A 13,632-nucleotide genomic window follows, 5' to 3' on the forward strand; every position below is an offset into this window, starting at 1 on the left:
CCCACCACAACCCCAACATTGCAGCCTTTCAGCAGCCTCTGAGGGCAACTTCTCCATTTGTCCCAGTGTGAGCTTCCAGGGGACAGTGGGCACTCTGCTGCATGGTGGTCATTCCCCCATGAACTTTGGCTTTTACCAGCAGCCATTCCCCTTCTTATTTCCCTCCTAGCTAGCCCCCCCCTCAGAAGCTCATTCATTACCACTGCAGGATTTGCCACATGCAAGAGGAGAAGGTAAGTCTTGTCTTTTCCTATGAACTGCCTCATGTGACCCTAATACCATCGTTCTGCTGGGACAAGAACTTCTGTTGTTGACTCATGTAATGCATTTAACATTTTAGTGTATATTTAAATTTATTTCAGTGTATTTTTAAACTGCAACAGTAAAAACAAATAGAAAGTAGGAAACAGAGGTCCGTGTATTTATTTAGATAATTTGAGCTGCTGCTCAAGCACTGTGATATTTGATGTATTTTAGAGCAGAGATTATAGCGCCACATCAATTTTTTTCTAGATACCATGAAAGAACTACTAAGCGTGCTAATATTCTTCTTTAAGAAAAGTTTCTGGAAGACATTTAATATATTGACAAAAGGCAAGGAAATTATAATGGCCCCAAGACTAATGAAGCAGACACCTTGGACAGCAGAATTTAATGTTCTTTCTGATTCACATCATACTAGTCCAGGTGTTATATTCTTAATTTTATGCAGACAGAACTTTAAAATGTATTTAGAAATCAAACTTTTGCCGATATCAGCAAGAGTTAGAGACCTGTACATTTCTGGATTTTGCATAAAACTTTTTTAAGGTGAAAATGCAATCTATTGGTCCAATTCCACATTAGATTATTTGATTAATTTCTCTATCAATATTAGATTGCTTCTCAGTTTTGTTTTCAAAAAAAGAGCTAAGATTTTTTTCAGCTTTAAATTTTTATGTTAATTACTATATTGGATTGTATTTTATTCAAAACATAAACACCACTATGCTCTGGTCTGCTAATAATTTAGCCAACTATGGATATAACAACAGTTAAGCCCTCTAATTCCATATGCACCAGAAGTGTTTACTGTCTGGTTTATGGCTATGTATGTCATTAATGTTTTTTGAGTGCACAGTGTTCTGGAGCAGTTCTGCAAGCAATGCATCAAATCTGTAGTACTGATCCATCTCTGGCTTTTAGACAACTGGCTTTTGCCCAACCATTTCAAATGAAAATGTAACATTAACCACTTTAAACCAGCTTTTCAATTATATCCACTACAAGTGCTGGTGCTAATGTAGGGAAATTCATCAGTCCTGCTATTACTAGTCTTTATAATCAGGGCAACAAATACTTTAGTTTAAATAGGGAGCATTTGGCTTTGGAACAAAAGGGCCTAAGCTGGTCGTACCCTCCACAGTGCAGGTTTGGGTAGAGATGTCATCTATGATTTAGCCCCAGATTCACATAGCCTTTCAAAAGACTTGTGCATGACAGTGTGCCCAAACCCACTTAAAAGCTGTATTTCTGTACTTGATATGGATATTAATTGTTTAAGAAGAAGAATTTTGATCCTCATACGTTCTTACCATGGCATGGCATATCTGAGACTCAGTGGGCGTTCTGTCTATTTTGCAAGTAAACAGTGATTAATTCTTTTTCAAGTAAAGTCCAAAATTTTAGTTCCCAATAGCTCTTAATCACTATAACAAAAGGTATTTGAATTTAATTAAGTCTTACTTCCAGTAGCAGGCCAGTTCTATAAAATAATGTTACACACTGAAATGTATATAAGTATAATGCACATATAGGTTTGTAAAGACAGACATTACTTCCATTATATAGGTGCATGCACAGATACTGTGGGGAAGGGCACATTCTAAAACTCTAGATAAATACTGAGAGTTTGGTGCAAACACTTGACAAAAAGGGCAGTTTAACAGACTGTCCATTTTTCAGTGCTTTGTGCCTACTCTTACAATCTGGTACAGGAAGTATGTCTGAATATTCAGGGCATCCATCCTTGGGCACCCAGATGTCACGTCACCACATCAGCTGTGTGCAGGGTTGCCCCAAGCCAGGACAGCAGGAAGGGAATAGCATAGATCGTGTTCATGCCTCCCAGTCAATACTCATGTGCAAATGGTTATGGGATGTTTGCTGGAGGTGACTTATTGATATGATACCCCCACCCACCCCCCCATCAAGGGAAGGTGAACTTCCAGGGTGGAATACAATGGACACATAAAGAATCAGTTCCATGGTAGTTCCCTAAGCAACATAACCTGCAACCCTAGATGTTAGCAGCATTGGTACGCTGACTCTGAAAAGTAACACGGAGGGTGGAGCGGAGCGGAGGTGCCCCAGCCAGGCTCTGTGATCACAGGGATAGGGAACCGGAACGACAGGAACAAGAACGGTTGGTCCCTGCATTGAATCCACTGAAGCAAGGAGGTAAAATAATGGGGGTTCTGTTGACCTAATGCCCTACTTCTGATTTATATCACACGTGCCCAGTTCTGGGGTACTGACATGTAACACCATGTCCTTTGGGTGAACTTTGCTCATTATAATATCATTATAATACCAAAACACACCTCCATCCCAAAAGCTACCCACCTCCAAGGTGCAACCACCCCCCACCCAGAGCATGCGCTCTGAACTTTTTCTAGCATATACCTTTAAAAGCAAAGCGAGAGAACTTTATACCAATCAAAGTAAAGGTATGTATGACTAGAGTCACTCAAGCTCCGCCTAAAAGAAAAATAGTATAAAAAGACCCTAAAAGAGGAAGACTATTTGGGAAGATACCATCATAGACAAGTCAGGAGGACATCACTGACTTCTGGGATGAGTCGATGGGATGAACCTTTCTTGCCCCTCGTAGGGACAACTATTGGGTGAGATTCGAACACTCGGCTGTACCGAGTGCTTCCCCGGGAAACTTACAATCCTTAAGAGCTCTTTTCTTTCCTAATTTTATGCGCTTGTAGTTGACTGTATTATCATTTGCGTGTGCTTTGCAGACAGTGTACTTATCACCGGCAATCCAAAAGAACCTGTACTGTTGCTTTAATAAACTGCACGGCTCGTTAATCTAGTTTGTTATCGCAACCAAACTCCCTAAGTCTGGTAATTCTTGTGCGTTGAATGTGGCTAAGCTGAGAGGGCAGTGTGCTTAAATGCATCCGTCATCATGATAGTTACGTGGCCAGACTTACAGCACTGAACTGGACGTTACTCAGAAACTAAACCTAGCCGCCCCCAGCCCCTCTGACATCTGAGGTTAAGCTGGAACGCAAGGAGCTTTATTTTCTGCCAAATTCCTTTACCCTTTAGTGCAACAATGGTCAGAATGAAAATGTCCTCAGGACTGGACCATGACAGAAAATGGCATTTACTAACAGATAGGTTTGATGCTTTTTGGTGAGCTCTAACAGCAGCTGCCATCTCAGGTGCTTCCCACAGAAAGCTTTCCACACAAGGAGGAATGCTTAGACCACTCTGTGCTGCAAGTATTATGTAAGGTAGCTACAACACAGGTCTGGGGTTTAGCCATTCAGTACAATTTTGTTATCGCATTTACTTGCAGACACTGTCTTTTATGCAATATTTTTCTGGTCAGCTGGGGGCTAACTCAGAAGTGCATATTGAGAAGTATGGCCTGATTCACTAACAAGCACACTAAAGCACACTGAGATTGAAACCTTTGAAATATTGGTGTTATGAATAAAAATCATTTGGAAGAACTTGATGTTTGTGGTTTAGATTAATATTAATTCCTGTGCATTAAGTCTCAGGAGTTACACTGGAAGTACACATGCATCTGTAGATTCCCTTGCTGCTGTTCTCTTTCCTCTAATTGCTGATCATGACCCAAGCAATTACCTTTCTTTTTCTCCCCTTGCTCCTCCAGGATCTTTACAGAGAGAATTTCAATCTTTCTGGCACACCAGACATAGCAATACAGAGAAAGCACCTTGATATACAATAAAGAAAGATAAGATTGAGCCGTTAGATAAGGAATGACAGCTAAGCTTATTTTCAAGAGTGTTTAAAACCAGAACATACATATGTATCAGTAGGCTCCCACAAGAATATGTCTTGAGGCTAGCAATTAGTGCTGGGTGGGGATTGTGTAATATATTCCTCAGTACCTTGGAATCTACATCCACAAGTATTTGTTCTATGGGGGACCTACTCAACCATGTCAAGTTATCGATGTATGTACCTGGTTATGGAATTTGGCATTTGGACTAGGATTTAATACTGCTGGACCTGCATGTGGCATGACACAGCAGACAGGCACAGGCCCAGTCTGAATGGGTGTCTCCATGGCCATCAAGAAGCTCCTATTTCCCACAGAATAATAATAATCCTCCTCCAGAACAGGCTGGCAGTGCTCAAGCCAGAGCCATCTTTCCGACTCTGAGACACTATTAGATTCTCCACCCTTCTCTTCTAAATTCTGCAGCAGATTGTTTGGGCTGGAGAGAGATGGAGACAAGAGGTCTGCTGCTTCATCCACCCAAGCAAAATCTCATCTGACAAAAAAGCTATGTAAAAGCTCTATGAAATGAAAGGATTAAAATACATTTTGATCAATTCTCATATTTCTGAGACTAAGTTGTGACATTACACTTGAAGCCAGATTTGAAAGGCCTAGCATTTCCTTTTGATTTCATGGCTGTGGACACACCACTATGCCTGCTCCTTTACCCTTGCAGGAAACTGTATTAGTGCAAACATGACAGGAGCAATTGTGATGTGAAAAATAACCTGGCAGTCAAATGCTTACACCACACCAATTGCACCCAGAAGGAGACTGAGGGCAGGATGGAAGGAGAACTGGAGATGCTGGTATGTAGGTAAACCATGAGCCGCATGGGGGTAACTCAGCAAGCTAGTTCCCCATCAAACTCAGCTGTTTCCAGGTTATGTGGCTTCCTACACTTCCAAACAAGCTTCTCCCTCACCCATGTGCCCTGAGCCCACAGCTGGGGAATAGAAGAGACACGATGACAGCTCTCTCTGTCCCAGCCATCTGGGACATGGGTGCATTGGGAAAATCCTTCTGGGTCATTTTAGCTGGCTTCAGGGAAAGACACAAAGTGACCTTAATGCATGGAAGGATCTAATGCCATTGGCACAGAAATAGAGTATTAGAAGGATTCCTTTTGTTTTGAAGAGGTACTGAAATGCTAATATGTACACACTGAAGTGTTAATAGATGCTTCCAACACAAAGATCATGTTAAAGCAAGCCTTGCATCTTTCTGCAGCAGAGTTCTCCAGCTGGGGCAACTTTTCAAATCACTTTATATCAGCACTGTCAGAGAGTCAGTGTGCCTAATCACATGCTCATTTGCCACATGAGTATCGCTGGGTCCTAGCAAATGGTGCACTCATTTAAGTGCTCAGTGTATTGCTATGACAAAAAACCACCAGTTAACAAACAAACAAAAACCCCAAAAGGTCAGCAGAGGTCTAGTCCAAAAAAAAGGACAGTTCCTCTTATGCAGAGCAGGGATCAAACAACTCATAGTACCCTGTCATAAACATTAATTATCCTCAGCGCTGCAGGGTACAGTTGGGATACTAAAGGTTCTCAACAGGATGGTATGCCCTGATAGCGTAATCTGACTTGCAGGAATGGTCAGGATCCAGATTTGCTTTCCCTAAAAGAAAACATAATTAATGGGAGTAGCTTTTGACAGGTGTCAGAAGGGGAAGGATGGAAGAGAAAGAGCATACCAGTCCTACTGGAGTTCTCCAATAAAACAAAAAAAATGACACGGGGTTGGGGGGGGGGGGGGGGGGGGAGAAAAAAGATGTAATTAGCTTGGAAATAGAGAAAACTGCCTGAGGAGTTCTGTTAGAGCATATAACAGTTTGCTTAATAGTGTGGTTGTGCAGTGAAATTGTTTCCAAGGAGAATGCTGAACTTGAGGGATGTTTTCCAGCTTTACCATGTACCAATCTAGAATATGCTACCAAATGGACTATTGTATACTTAGAGGTTTAGTACCTCTCTCAACACAGATTCAGCTAAATATCTGTAAAGGGTGCCAACAAAAGGGTATTTTGTTTTGCTTGGGTAGTAACTACCATTTGTTTATTTATAGGGCACTAACAGTGTGTGTTCATCACTTTACACATGTGCCTTTTGACAAGAGAAAAGCCCTGGCGTCCTACAGCTTATTGTGGGTTCCCTCTCCTGTGGGTACTGAAGTGCCACTCAGCCAGAAGGCAAGGAGGAGAGTGGTAGGGGCAAAAGTGGCTTTACGCAATCTCTTGTGCTGCCTCAGCTCTGGGTACTACCCATCTGAGTGGAGTTCGGAAGGGTGCTGTGAATATTTATGTGGGAAGTGGACAGTGCCTGTGACTAGTACCCATGGGAAACACAGGAAAAAGTGGAAAACTGTGGATGTTATTATCAGGAGTGCTACAGAGCAGCCTACACCATCACACACCTGATTGGCAGCTGGCTTTGTGAGCATACTACTGACACCAGCATTTAAACCACTTGCAATCTCACCTTGACCTTTAGATTTTGGTCCATGCTCATACACAGCTAAACCCATGTAATTATACTGGGCTGTCTGCTGATGAATTATCCTCGCAAATTCCCCCACTAACAGTCCCGCCTGTTTGTATTATTCTGGAACTATGCAATATACTGCACTACATATTTTTCCCTGACCTGTCAGAGAGCTCTGTAACATAAAGCCAGGCCTCTCACCTTCCTCACACCTCTCATCCTCCAAAAGTATGTACGGCAGGCTATTTCGTCTCACAGGTGTAATTAGCAGCATTACCCTTACTTACACACTTCACTAAGGGACAAAGCTTGTTTTAGGATATCCTGCATTTCCTTATCAACTGCCTGAAGCATGGAACAGCCCGGTACAAGAGCTTGTTTGTGAGGGGAAAGCAAGAATACCTCACTTCTCTGTTGTGCCCCACAATGTTGTTTTTCACAGCCAAACATATTTCTGTGGATTATCTAAGAGCTGCTGTGACCTGCAGGCTTGCAGTCCACGTTACCTACCAAGCATAGGATACTATACGCACATTCTACATATGTTTGCATGGGGTTTTTAGAGGTATGGCTAACAGCAGCACAAGTACAAATGCAGATGTGACTATTAATTTGATCTTGTGCGCTGCAAAGTGAACGGTTAACCGAATGCTGACGTGCAATTCTCAACACTGTCATTCATTCCTATGGTGCGTGGCAATGCTGCAGCACTATCCACACAAGCTCCTCAAGCACTACACACTGGCTTGCATGTTCCATTGTAGGGACGGGTGGTGCCTTTGCAACTTCCCTCAGGTCCCCCAGGCAGCTGTGCTGGAGGCAGGAGTGACAACCTCTGAACCCCTGTCACCGTTCCAGGCCCACTGCATCGACATGCATCCACTGTGAGTTATTCCACTCCAGCCATCTCCAGTGCCTTGCACATTTGATATCACATTATACATGCAAAAATATTTTTTTACCTACATGCAGATGACAGTGTTTTATCCGTCTTGATAGCCCATTCATTTCCACTGAAAATAACAGCTTAATATTTTGCCATTCTGCCAACAGGCAGGGACTAATCAAAAGTACCCTGCTTTCATTTTCTACTTTGAAAGGGACAAAAATCTGATATCCCATGAAAAGCAAAAAACCCAAATAGGAAAGAATAAAAAATATAAGGACATAACCTAATTACTGATCACAGTTTGGCCCTGGAATACTTACTGATTATAGTATTTTTAATCCCTGTTAGCACACCACCTGTCTGACATTGAAGGTTTCCAACAGAAGAGTACTACTAATGTTCCTTGGATTAATTTTCACCTTTGGCTCATTTCAAACCTTTTCTAATTCCTATCTACTGCAGACAGAAATCAATAATGGCCATGTGATCCTTCTAAGGTAGTTATGCAGTAGTACCAATCCAGGGAAACAAAAAAAAAAAATCCTTGTCACTTTATGCTTCTTGCTGGCCAAATATATAAGAAATCATTGTCTTCAAACACATCTGCGAATCATCTACACAGAGTATTTTTCAGGTTCCCATCACAGCCTCAGCTTCCTGCAGCTATGCTGAGAACCACAGGACTGGTGACATAGAGAGGCAGAGTTTTGTAGGAACAGTATGCAGGCTACCAGATCAGTCCTCACATATGTAACAGGTAGTCTCTCCTTGCCCTGTTGTCTCATCTGCTTCTGCTTCTTAAGTTTTTCCACTGGGGCTTCTCTGGCTCTAAATATTGTTTTAAAATCCAGGAAGATGAAAAATCAAGGCAATAATGTAAACCAAGGGCCTTAAAGCATCCTGAGCTCTCTGTTTCCTCTCACACTGCTTGTGAATGCTGCTTCAATAGTATTTGTGGTTGAGACCTGGACACAAGAAGTCCTAAAACCTGAAGGCAGTGTTACAAGCCTGGAAAACTCGTCTAAAACCTTAGCAAAAAGCATCAAGTTAGACACAAATGGTGTTCATGTCAACTTGTTCCCACGGCAACATTCCTACTGGCTTCACTGGGGCTAATGTTCGGTCAGGGCAGAAACCAGGAGTACTTATCCCAGTGTCACACAACTTTGAGACTGCATGCTCCACATGAGAGATTGCATGGAAGATCAAGGGAAGGGGACACTGTGTTGAGGGTCTTCACCACATCCTTTCCTCTAAAATAGTACCAAGATCCTATCTTATACCCACAAAAATTTACTGCCTCTTTTGCCAAAACACTTATTTGACCTAATATGGGCACAGACAGGTATATTCTTGCACAGATAATGTCATGTTTTACAGTAAACTGTTCTGAGGCCAGGTGTGAAATTAGAGGCAATGTTTAATATGGTCTGGAAGGTGCTTCTCTTTGACAAATGGGTGTTGGTCAAAGAACACTCAGTGAATGTAAATAAAACCTGCTAGCCAACTGCTTCTTTTCGTTAAAAGAGCAGATCTTTGAAACCCCCAATGTTTAACTTTGTGCTACTGAAATCTGCAATAATCTGTGAAATTGGAATAGCTTTATGGTGGCCATGAAAATAGTAGTTGTTGTCACCATTTCAAATTTATTTTTTAATCTGAATTTGGACAATATGACTTTTTTGCTGTGAATGGACTTTTCGTTAATGTTTTCTCTTTTAAAACTACAAAGATTTGCTTCCATATTAACTAGCAGTGAGGGTGTCTTGCATCTTTCAGCCACATATCCAGAATAAAGGAGGTGAAAACTGTGACTGTGATTGACATATGTGTGTTGCTGTACTGGTTATACAGTTACAGTCCCAAGTCACACACACGCTCAGTTAGCTGCTTAAGCATAAGGACTTACAGTAACTACAAATCAAAAATGTAGAAGTACAACATTCTAAAATGTAGCTTTTAAATTCTGATTAAAAATTTAATTCTGATTACTAATTTAATCATGTAACTCTCATAGCTACCATAGAGAGCTGTAGAGACTAGAACTGAGAAAAATAGAAGTAATCATAAAAATTTAGAGCTTTAATGTGCCCATTATGAAATCAGTGCCAAAACTCTTAAACACTTCCAGCTGTAGCAACACCAGGCCATACACTTGTGACAGACCAAGTGATTCTCTTCATCTGTGTATGGCAGCTTCGCGTTTGCACACAAATATCCTTGCACTTGCTCCTAGTACAGGTCAGCTTTGCCAGCCAGCCACTCTCCTAGGAAACACTCTCTTTTCTGCAGGGCACACTTCCCTAGACAACCTTCATAATGTTGGTAATGCATTCTCATTTATCTGCCTCTGACTTATTTGGGATTTTGGGGAGTGCTGCTGAGAGTGACTTGAGTTAGTAGACTCTTGGCCTTTATGTGACAGGAAGAAGAAAAGCTCTCAACAGCCTGAAGTAGGCAGCCAATTTTTTGCAGAAGCCACAGAAAAGGCCAATGAAAGGCCCTAAGAAAGTTCAGCACACTTGACTGAATTAATAACCAGTTGCAGAAAAGTAGTTGCAGAAGAGTAGCTTAGGAGCTGATAAATTAAAAACTCACCATGAAAAAGAAGTGGCAGAGACAGCTGCTGAGTAAGGTCTTGAAGCCCCAGCATGACTGATGCTGTCAGTAGTGTGACCTATGCAGTGTGCCAGTTTCAAACACAAGCAGCTGCTAAGGTTGTTGATTGAATATACAAATGTGTACTGGGGAGAGAATCCAACTTTTTGCTGTGTTGAGGTTTCGCCAAGCCTAAAACTTCCTGTAATTTTGCCAGAGCACATTTCTGTCCTCTGCTTGCAGGATCTAAGAAGGAAGGTATTTTGCAAGATTGGGACTTGAACTTAGGACTATCACTCTGTGTTCTACTGGCATGCCTGCTATCTCTTTTTGTGTGTTTCAAGTATAGTTGCAGGAACATTTTCTTCTTCCTTTTGTATCAGGAAAGGGAGATGAAGAAGGAGAGAATTACAGAAGAGCCAAGAATTGGCAATGATGAGGAAATCCTAGAGAGTGGAAAAAAAGAAGGAACGAATTGGATGAAAAAAGGAAGGAATAGGACATATTAGTAAGAGATCAGATTCAGTTGTCATTACACAGTTATAAATCAGGAGAGAGTGAAGAACAGTAAAATGATGTGCTCCTGTTCATTTGGGACCTTGGATTTGTCACGTGGATTTGTTCAGGTTTTTTCATTTCCCTTTTGGTCTTCCACTTCACTTTTAGCGTGAAATCTAGACTTCAATTGGGGTTCAAATAAAGGTCTATTTTCTTGAAAGATACAGACTGTGTTTTACAGAAAGGAAAGGAACTGGTAGTTTAGATGAGCAGATATTTCTGTGGACATTATAAATACAGGGGTTTTTAATCCTACCATCTATATTCTCCTACAAACATTTACTAAAACTAAGCTACTGACTCTAGGCCTCTTTCTGTATCTTGTGCTTTTAGCTGCTTTGGAGATTCCTTCTACACAGAACAAAACATGAAAGCCAAGCCACCGTTCCTTGCCATCATGACACCATGCAAAGTTCCTTCTACCTAAAGCAAAGCTTTATGCAAAAATGAGTTAGGATGAGCAGAATAGGCACTCATGTGGGGAACAGAAACGGGATCTACTATACTGCCACTGTCTAGTCTGGAGCTCCTCAACTTCTGGGGCAAGTTAGGCACTGGCAGGAAAAGGTACTGGGGGACACCAACACTGGGCTGTGGCTCCAGAACAACAAACCTTTGTGTGTCCAGGCTGCCAGGTCTGCTAGCACTCCAGGACAGGGCTCGCAGGAAGAAGTGATGACCACTCTCTCCTGTGTTTCCCACGGGTACTAATCACTCTGTCCTCATCAAACGAAGGGGAGCTGATGGTGCCAGTACGGGGCCAGATCAGATCATCCTGTAAGGAGGGATAGAGACAGCCAAAAGGCTGAATGCAGGATGTGTTGCTTACAGACAGTAAAAGCTTGCTGTTGGTTTCTAGAAAGAAAAAAATACAAAAGCTATGCCTGTAGTAGCTATCAGGTGCTTCTCAGGTGACACCTGGTGGACAAAAACTAAAGAGATAAAAGCAGCCTGCCTTCACAGTGCAGAACTGTACCACCCCTGCCCACATCTGCACTACTGCACTTACTGCTGGTGTACCTATCAGGTGCTCTCCCTACTCTGCTTATCGCCCCCCAGAGTGCGTTATTACAGCACCCCAGAATAAGCACATACCAGCCATGTACCTGTAATAGCTTTTTTTGCACCTGCATCTATGGTTTTTTTTTCATAATCTGGCTGATGCCCTGAGTTGGTTTAATTCTGACCTGTGAGTCTGAGCATAGAGTAGAGTGGAGACATTTTTTTTCAGAAATGAAAATACAGGGAAAGCCCATGCTGTTAGCAGCAGCTGGGTGCTTTTATAGTCTAGGATAACTAGACAATTTTTTATGAATGCCTTCACAAGTGGATAGTTGTACCCATAGGGTTAAAGGCTTTGGTTTTCTGATCATTAGTTTGTTCTTTCTCTTTTAAACTCCTTCCAGTTTGCTTCTCTAACACAGGCTGTCTTTTCTGCTTGACACTTTACAACTCCCCTAATGCATTCTTGTTGAGGACTCAGAGATAAGGCACCAGTTAAAAAAAACAAAAACCAAAAAAACCCAACAACACCATTTTGAAGAGAAATATTGACTTAGGAAAGTCTTTCTTCTGGGGATCTGCATCCAGTGAGTGGATGCTTATGCATCCTTGTAAGATAGGCAGTTTCCTCAAGGATCTCATGGATGGGAATGGAATGTTACCTTGCAGTCCTTTTTCTCTATTTGGCTTGAAGGATTTCAGGAAAATGGTGAACCGATACTGTGACACATGAGGCCTGCTCCATAAAGGTAAGTGGCTGTGATCAAATCTTTGATTGCCAGCATCATATCTTCCAGGCTAACAGGTTTTTTTCTGTTACTTGGGCTTTTTTGTTCTGTGTATACCCAGTTCCTTTAAATTTTAACAGTTTGATTTTTTTCTTGGTGTATTTCCATGCTTTATTTCTGTGCAAAATCTTGAAAGCTTTTATGAAGCAAAACATACACAGAAGTCAGGGATTTGCTAACCTCAAACACCAAACCAAGCTGAGAGAGTGTGAGAGAGGTCAGGATATATTTACCTTACGTAATTATCTAGCTCATTTCTTCTGGATCTAGATTACCTGTTTACAAAAAGGACACAGAGGCCACCCAAGAGTTGTGGCATTGTATTGGGTCTGGCTGGGATGGAGTTAACTTTCCCCACTGCAGCCCACATAGAGCTGTGCTTTGTGTTTGTAGCTAGAAAGGTGCTGACAACATGCCAGCGTTTGGGCTACTGCTGATCAGTGCTCACACAACATGACGGCTGTCTCTCCAACATCCTCCCCAAAGGCCCAGTGGGCTAGGAGTGGGTAAGAGGCTGGGAGGGGACACAGCCAGGACAGCTGATCCAAACTGACCAAACGCATATTCCATACCATACGATGTCGTGCTCAGCAATAATAGCTAAGAGAAAAGGCCAGGGGTTGGGGGTGGGGCATTTGTTATTAAGGTGTTTGTCTTTGACAGCAACCGCTGTGTGTACTGGGGCTGTACTTCCCAGGAAGTGGCTGGACATCATCTGCTAATGGTAAGTAGAGAATAAATAATTTTGCTTTCTTTTGCTTCCGAACGCAGACTTTGCTTTTACTCATTAAATTGCCTTTACTGACCCATGAGTTTTTCATCTTATTTTCTCCCCCTGTCCTTCGGAGGAGGGAGAGTGATAAAGCAGCTTGGTAGGCACCTGGTGGCCAGCCAAGGCCAACCCACCACAGGCATATCCTGGCTTAGATGCATCATGCTTCTTAGAAGGAATGAAATAATGTCCTGGCCCAGCTGAAAGCCAGGGTTCATCTTTATATCAGCATCACACCTTGATGCCTGACCCTCCCTGGTGCTAGCAAAGAACTTGCAAAGCCAAGCTCTGCTCCAATACCTGAAATATCTCTGCACATGGTTTCTATGGCATCTTTCTAAAGTCCTCAGGATTCTGAGTAACTCATGAGTAAAATGTGTGGCAAACAATAATATAGACTGACCATCCAGAATTTGGTAAACTACTGAACAGTATCTGAATTACACCATGACCGGAGCGACCTTGTTAAAATGCTTGCTGAAAACAGGTGCTTGCTGTGG

This window comes from Accipiter gentilis, chromosome Z (assembly GCF_929443795.1).
Source record: "Accipiter gentilis chromosome Z, bAccGen1.1, whole genome shotgun sequence".
Lineage (NCBI taxonomy): Eukaryota > Metazoa > Chordata > Aves > Accipitriformes > Accipitridae > Astur > Astur gentilis.